General features: G+C 44.7%; 1 long non-coding RNA gene across 1 annotated transcript; it reads left to right on the forward strand.

Moving 5' to 3' along the window:
- The first annotated feature begins 5970 nt into the window (after positions 1–5970).
- Positions 5971–7462, forward strand: LOC131195592 (uncharacterized). Its single transcript, XR_009154486.1, has 3 exons — positions 5971–6009; positions 6494–6587; positions 6701–7462. It is a non-coding gene; the product is annotated as an uncharacterized LOC131195592 (long non-coding RNA).
- Positions 7463–8513: the final 1051 nt, after the last annotated feature.

Raw genomic sequence — 8513 nt, forward strand, 5'->3', positions numbered from 1 at the left:
ACCGTGGCAAAATCTGCAGATTCTATTGAAAGCCCATTATGCACCAACGCTGTCCAAGTACGTGCAACGGTTCGAATTCGGGGAGCGCAGACAGCAAGAGGGCGAGTCCATCAGCGCATACATGGCCGCCCTGAGGAAAGCCTCAAAACATTGCGAGTACCGAGACTTGGATGAGGCATTGCTGGAGCAACTCATCCGCGGGGTCAGGGACATCCGTTTGCGGAGGCGGCTGCTGTCTAAAAGCAACCTAACGCTGGCAAACGTCTTGGACGAAGCCAGGGCTCACGAGATGTCTACCCAAGTGGCGGAAACCCTACAAAAGCAGGTCGCACCAACGGCTGGTGCGAAATCAACCCCGGTCCACAACGAGGAGATCCAGGCTGAGTCGGACGGTGAGGAAGAGGAAGGAGTCTTCCACACCGGGAGGCCGGAGAAAGAAGACCGGGGTGACTGCGCAAGTTGCGGAGGGCAACACCAACGACAACAATGCAAATTTAAAGATGCGGTGTGTCGGTGCGAAAGGAAGGGCACATAGCACAGGCCTGTCGAGCACCCCAACCTTCCCGCCAAAAATTCAAACCGGCCAATCAGGCGTGGGAACGGGCGGCCCGAGTGGTCAGTTTAAAAAGGCGCGGTTGAATCAGACTGTCGTGAGAGTGGGTCACGCATCAACACGCCTAGAGAAAAAAATCTTTACAAAGGCAAAGATTGAGGGGGTGCCGTGCCGATTGGAGGTGGACACCGGCTCAGCGATCACGATCATGTCCTGGGACAATCTCGTGAGAGCCTTACCCGCCATCGCAAAGCGCAAGCTGCAACCACAGAAATTAAAGGTACAAGACTACCAAGGAAATCGCATCCCTGTTCGAGGGGTAACGTCCGTCCACGTCGAGTATGGACACTACAAGAAAACTCTGCCCATCACCATAGTCGATGGGACCCTGCCAAGCTTGTTGGGACTGGACTGGTTCCGAGCATTGGGCATGGGAGTGACTGGAATCTTCAGAAACGAAGTCAACCTCAAAGACGCACTCGTGAAAGAATTTGGGGACGTTTTCAGAGACTGCCTGGGCAAGTACACGGGGACCCCTATCTCTTTTAACTTAGACCCCCAAGTTGCCCCTATCCGTCTAAAGGCTAGGAGGGTCCCGTTCGCCTAAAGCCCAGGATTGACCGGGAACTGGACAAGCTAGTAAACCAGGGAATTCTAGTGCCAGTTGACCATGCTAAGTGGGAGACCCTATAGTCACCCCAGTCAAACCGGACGGGTCGGTCCGGTTGCGCTGACTACAAGGCAACGCAACAAAGCGTTGCAAAGAGTGCTTACCCGTCCGGTGGTACAGCACTTACTGCACTCAATGGGGCAAGGGCAAGTTTTGCCAAGCTAGACTTGGCCCAAGCCTATCAACAGCTGCCCGTAGATAGCAGCACAGCGAGCGCAGACAATTGTGACTCACAGAGGGCTTTTAAGTGTACCCGGTTACAGTTTGGGGTTAGTGTGGCTCCAGGGTTATTTCAGAACCTAATGGGCGGCTATTGCAGGGCCTACCAGGGTGGTACCATACTTTGACGATGTACTGGTATCCGCTGAGAATCTAGAGGAATTAGGAGTAAGGCTGCGAAAAGTTTTGGGCATTTTCCGGTCTGCCGGTCTCACAGTTAAACTGAACAAATGCCAGATCGGGGTTGAGTCTGTGGAATTCCTGGGCTACGGATAGACAGGAAGGATTCACCCACTGAGAGCAAGGTACGGGCCATCAGGAAGGCCCCGGTTCCAAAGAACAAAACGGAGTTACAGGCATTCTTAGGTCTGGTCAACTTCTACGCGGTATTCTTAAGGAATAAGGCAACAGTAGCCGAGCCGCTGCATAAATTACTAGCAAAGACGGCTGCATGGTCTTGGGGAAAGGCGGAAGCTAGGGCATTCGAAGGGGTAAAGAATCTCCTATCGAGTGATAGCCTCCTTATCCAATACAATGGCACGCTGCCATTAGTGTTAAGCTGCGATAAATCCCCCTATGGGGTGGGGGCTGTACTCAGCCACAGGTTACCAAATGGCACAGAAGCCCCTATTGCATATTACTCCCGAACCATGTCATCAACTGAAAGGAATTATAGCCAGCTTGATAAGGAAGCCTTGGCTATAGTCTCCGGAGTAAAGAAATTCCATGAATATGTATTTGGTCGTGATTTTGAAATCATCACGGACCATAGACCTTTGCTAGGTCTGTTGGCAGGCGACCGCCCAACGCCCGTGGCACTTTCGCCCAGACTGACCCGATGGACTATCTTCCTGGCAGCGTATTCTTACAAATTACTACACCGGCCAGGGAAGGAATTAGGGCATGCAGACGCCCTGAGCAGATGCCCGTTACCAGAGACTATCGAAGACCCCACTCCGGGGATACCAGTTCTGCTAATTGACTCTTTGGACTCTGGCCCAGTCACATCCAAAGAGGTGGCTCGGGCTTCGTATAAGGACATTACAATAAGAACTGTAATTGGTTGGGTACAAAGAGGTTGGCCCGCTGCGCCGGGCGAGCGTTTCAAAGAATTTGTAAAAAAACGTGGGGAACTCTCAGCCCAGGGGGGGTGCCTGCTATGGGGGGATCGAGTGGTGATCCCGGAGAAATTGAGGGAAAAGGTTTTGGATCTCCTTCACGAAGGCCACCCAGGGATCGTGAGAATGAAGGGTCTAGCGAGAAGCTATGTGTGATGGCCCTTAATGGACTCGGAAATTGCTGAAAGGGTAGGGAAATGCCAGGCCTGCCAGGAGTCCAGACCGCTACCCCCAACGGCCCCGGTTCGGGAATGGAAGAGACCCCAGGGCCCCTGGTCTAGGATCCATATCGATTTTGCCGGCCCCTTTCACGGCCAAACCTTTCTGGTAGTAGTCGATGCCTACTCCAAATGGCTGGAAATCATTCTCATGAGATCCATGACAGCCGAGGCCGTGATTTCAGTCCTCGGCACCTATTTGTAACCCACGGGTTGCCCGACACTTTAGTCTCCGATAACGGCCCGCAATTCACGGCAACCCAGTTTGAGGGTACTTGGCAGAGGAGGGCATCCGACATGTCCTCTCGGCGCCTTTCCACCCTGCGACGAACGGCCTTGCAGAACGTTTCGTTCGGGCGCAAAGGAAGCATTGTCCAGAATCAGGCCAGGCGATTGGCAAACAAAATTGATACATATCTAGCAGTCCAACACAGAACCCCTGTGTAACAACTGGCGCAGCCCGGCCGAGCTATTAATGGGTCGGAAGCTTAGGTGCCCACTAGACCGTTTAAACCCAAACTACACACCAGACGGTTACAAAGGGGCACACGGTAAAACAAGAGAGATGGCAGTAGGCGACCTAGTGTGGGCACACAACTACAGCGAGGGCCCGACCTGGTTAGCAGGAAAAATCCTAGGAATAACAGGACCAAAATCATATCTAGTAGAGATAGAGGATGGCCGGGTATGGAAACGCCACATAGATCAAATAAGGAAACGCATAACCGGTAAAGCAGAATCAGACGAAACAGACCCTGACTATTCAATGCATAAATCCACAGCTGACTCAAACCCGGGGCAAACGCAGGACTTATCTGAGTTCCAGGAGGTCCAGCGACGCCAACCGGTTCCTCCTGAAAACAGCAGGGGCGACTCCGCAAATAATCCAGGGCCGGATGGCCTAGAGGAGGAGCTGAGAGGAACTAACAGTCCCTCCGGTCAGCTCGACTCACTCCCAGAAAATGCATTGCGCAGGTCCGAAAGAGTCAGGAGACGCCCAGTCTACTTGCGTGATTACGTTGACAAATAAGATGTTAATTTTATGTAAATATTAGTAAAGTGTTCTCTGGGAGGGAAGGAGTGTAATGTATCTTTAAGAATTGTGGAGGGAAAACTGAGCGGGAAAAAGCACGTTGCTGATTGGATGAAGCCTCTGGCTAAACTGTATATAAAGAGAGGATTTTCCCAGCCCGGGTTGCTGGGTTCACCATATAGTAAAGAGCTGTTGTCACTATCCTGGTCTCCTGCCTCGTTATTGCCCGAATCTAACACTGCTCATTCACTATTTTTCGCTCTCAGTTGTGCTTATTTCTCCAGACATCTCCCTGCTTTCTTCAGGGACGCTAATTTTTCTGTTCAATTTTTCTTGTTACTTCATCATCTGATTCCGCCAAACACATCAGCAGGGTTTAGTATTTACTTTTCTACCAATATTGAAAAATAGATAAAACTCTGTGTAACATCCATTCAGCTAATCAGCTTGCTTTGCTTTTCCTTTGTGAGGTCACGCCTCATAATACTGCTAACAGGTGCACAAGCTCACAAAGGGGAAGTAAACTTAAAACTTTTGGGTGGGCTGAATGAAGCTCTTCACCTGAGCTTTTATGCCTATGTGGGTGCTTTACTTAGTTACTGAGGATTGGTTGGTTAATTTGCTTTTGTTTTATTTAACTTTATTTACATAGTTTCGGTTTGTTTTACTTTGTAATATTTATTTGTTTATTTATTCATCTATTTACTTAATATCACACTTATTTACATATATTATTTATTTATATCTTTATTTTTAATCTTTATTTGTATATTTATCATATTTAATAAATTTGTTTATTTAGTTAATATTAGTTTATTTTAGCTTACTTAAGATTCACCTTATTTCCATCATGGAGACTTTCCTCTATTAAGCAGGGAAAGCCCTCTTTGAGGTAAGAGATCTTTGGTTTTATTTATTTGTTTACTTCTCAACTTTCATGTCTGACTGTAGGATTTAGGATTCAAAAAGGTAACATGGCATATAGACTGACATAAGTAATGGGATCTGGAAGGAACTATATTAAAATTGGATAATGAAGTAAAATAGGAATCAAAGGAATTTAGGAACAAGCTGAACCTAGTCCAGTGCTAAAAAGGGGGCATAGGATAGTGGAGCGACAATATTCACCAACTGTTGTCTGCTGGGTGCTTCATCCTTATGCCTCTTAACCATGACTAATGGCCAATACAGTTTAGTATGTCATGAGAATAGAACACAGGCTATTTGTTTGTTTGTTTTACATATTTAAGAACTGCCCATTTCTCAGAGGTCACAGGGGGTGGGATCTCTCTCTCTCTCTCTCTCTCTCCATTAACAAGGTTTCTCAACCTTGGCCACTTGAATATATGTGAATTTCAAATCCCAGAATTCTCTCTCTCCAGCATGAATTCTGAGAGTTGAACTCCTAATCTCTTCAGATGAACAAGGCTGAGAAATACTGAACTAGTGGCACTAAAGTTGGTCACTAATTATGAGATAGGTTTTTTGATAAGAAAAAGAAAGATTATGAGGCAATGCTTGGTTATCTGCCCTAAAACCGTTGTGCAATCTTTGCAACAGTGGAGAATATCTATGCAATTTTCAATCTGTGCATTGTGCAATCTTATTGGGCAGAAAAGAGGATTCCTTTATGCATCTATGTCATTGGCCATCTTAGACCAGGTCCAAAAATGCTAGAGAATTCCTGGAAGCTGGGCACACTAACAAATTGGTGATCAACAGACACACAGACATAACATCTATATACTGAACAAGAGAGACAATCAACAAAGAAAAAGGAATGAAAAGACCAATGGTGGGATTCAACTGGTTCACACCACTTCGTAGTTATCTTCCTTTTCAAAAGATGTCTTTATATCCCAAGCAATTTGCCTACTGCAAAGTGCTTTAGAATGAATCGTCAGAAAACAGCCAAAGCACATTGCAGCTGGATATGACTCCAGCAAGAAATAAAGCTCTCTCCATCATTATCAGTCTCTGGAAAGTTGAATGAAGAAGTGTTAAAAGTTAAAAGTGTTAAAAGTTGGGGAAGCGTAGCTTGGAAAAGGATGAAGGGAAGACAGGACAGCTTTCTGGGTCTTGTAGTTCTTTCTTTAATAGCACTTTGATCTAAATTTCAAGAATGAGCTTAATTCACCCCTTTGTCTTCTTTTGGTAGTTCTGTCTCCAGAAATATAAGAAACATCAAAGAGACAAAGGTGAGCAACCAAACATATTGCTTGTGTGGGTACCTGTAGCACGAGTGGAGAGAGAAGGGCACGCCTTCCTCTGCACCACAGAGTGGAAAAAACCCTTCCTTCAGAACCATTGTCTTTGGGAGAGGCTCTGAACTCCCTTTAAGTTATTGGGAGAAAGATGCAAAAAGATCTGTTTCCCTGCATTGCATTTTAAATGGACTGTGCCATTTGTAATGACCAGTCATAATTTGGTGTGTCATTGGTGGCTTAATATGTAATGTCTTTCATGAATATTGTGTAATAGCGGAAGTTTTTTTCCATAAAATACAGAAGAGGAGACAAAAGAAATGAGAGAAAAACACCAGGAGAAGATGGCCGAGAAAAATGCCAAGATAAGAGATGTAGAAAATTCACATCTCTTACAATCCTGTTTTAGCTTTCCCTCTTTATTTGCTTATTTGTATTCTATGATTACTGAATGTTTCTTATAATTTCTGCATCTTAGCTGGAGGAGGAGAACAAGTTCTTGGCAAGCGAAATTGAAAGCCTTGTGAAAAAAAACAAGTACTTGAAAGAGAAACTCCTTCAAAGTCAAGGAAGTGAGTATAATTTCAACTTAACATTTTAATTATTTTTCTTTTAAAAATAAAGTGATTTATTTCTTACTAAGTTTAGCTTTACAAGTACTAGTTATTTTGTTATTTTTTGCCAGGGCCTGCCTAAGAGGAAGAAGACCTTCCAAGTGAGAAACAGCCGGCTGGAAAAAACCCAAGGAAAATATATATATATATTTATATATATATATATAAATAAGAACATGGGATTGCATTAGTAACTTACAGTAATTAGTGGAATAAATAAGTGCAAATGCTGTGGATGTAGCATATGTAGAATTCAGTAAAACATTTGAGAAGTAAACCATAGCCAAGGTCTTCATAAGATAGAATAGTGTGGGATAGATAGTACCACCACCAGATGGCTTTGCACTTGGCCGACCAACCACACTCAGCATGTAGGCCTCAGTGAAACTACATCTATCTGGAGGGAAGCATGCAGTGAGGTATCTCAAGGTCCTATCTTGGGCTCCTCAATATCTTCATCAATGAGCTAAATGAAGGGATAGAAGGGGACTTGATCACATTTGCAGGAAGAAAACAAATGCACACTATAGGCAGTTACTGGCTCAATAGTAGCAACTATTGTTCCTGTGGACCAACACTAAACTATGAGCCAGCAGTGTGCTGCAGCTGCCAAAAAAGCCAATGCAGTTCTAGGGTGCCTCAAGAGAAGGATTGCATGAAAATCACAAGTGATAGTACCGCTCTATACCACACTAGTGAGGCCACATTTGGAATACTGCATCCAGTTCTGGTTGCCACAATACAAAAAGATGCTGAGAGTCTAGAAAGAGCGTAGAAAAGAGCAACTAAGATGATATGAGGTCTGGAAGATAAATTGTACAATGATCGGTTAAGGGCAGTGGTGGGATTCAATTTTTTTTACTACCGGTTCTGTAGGCATGGTGGGTGTGGTGTGGCTTAGTGGGCATGGCAGGGGAAAGATATTGTAAAATCTCCATTCCCTCCCCACTCTAAGGGAAGGTTACTGCAAAATCCCCATTTCTTCCCTATCAGCTGGGACTCGGGAGGCAGAGTATAGATGGGGGTGGGGCAAGTCAGAGGTGGTATTTACTGGTTCTCCAAACTACTCAAAATTTCCGCTACCAGTTCTCCAGGACTGGTCAGAACCTGCTGAATACCACCTCTGGTTAAGGAGCCTATCAAAGAGGCTTCCATTAGGGGTGACGTGATAGCTGTCTTCCAGTACTTGACGTTCAGTCATACATATGAAGGGGTTGACATATTCTCAAAAGCACCTAAGACCTAGATAAGAAGTAATGTGTGGAAGCTCTTTAAAGTGAGATCCTATTTGTAACTAAGACATTTCCAGATAGTGAGAGCAATTAATCAATGGAATAGCTTGGCTGCCAGAGTGGTGGATTCTCCATTACTGGTGGTTTTCTAGAAAAGAGTGGACATCCATTTATTCAGGATTGTATAACAATTCCTGCTTTGGGCAGGAGGTTTAACTAAAAGACCTCCAAGATGCTTTCCAGCCATATGATTCTAGGTGAAGAAAATGCATTCAATTTTAATCAGACAGAGAAGCTACACTGTGGGGTCCTTGGTGCTCTCTGAGCTTGGTGGGTTTTTTGCAGATGTTTCATTACTCAACTTAGTAACATCAGCAGTACACCTTTATAGCCAATTCTTCTCTTACATTCCCTTCCCCCAGGCTGCAAATGAACAAGAAACTGGCAGTGATTTGGAGGAGTGTGAAAAACTAAAAGCGGAAATTCAGCGTTTCCATCAAGAAATGGATCAATTGAAAATTGTAAGTATTTTACATAGTAGCAAGAAACTAGAACAATATCACTAAGTAAAATTATATACTGGATTAAAAGTTAAATTCTGATTGTGCTTCATCGATTTTGTTTTACAGGAAATAGCAAAGGAGACCCAAAA

This window comes from Ahaetulla prasina, chromosome 1 (genome assembly GCF_028640845.1).
Source record: "Ahaetulla prasina isolate Xishuangbanna chromosome 1, ASM2864084v1, whole genome shotgun sequence".
In the NCBI taxonomy this organism is placed as follows: domain Eukaryota; kingdom Metazoa; phylum Chordata; class Lepidosauria; order Squamata; family Colubridae; genus Ahaetulla; species Ahaetulla prasina.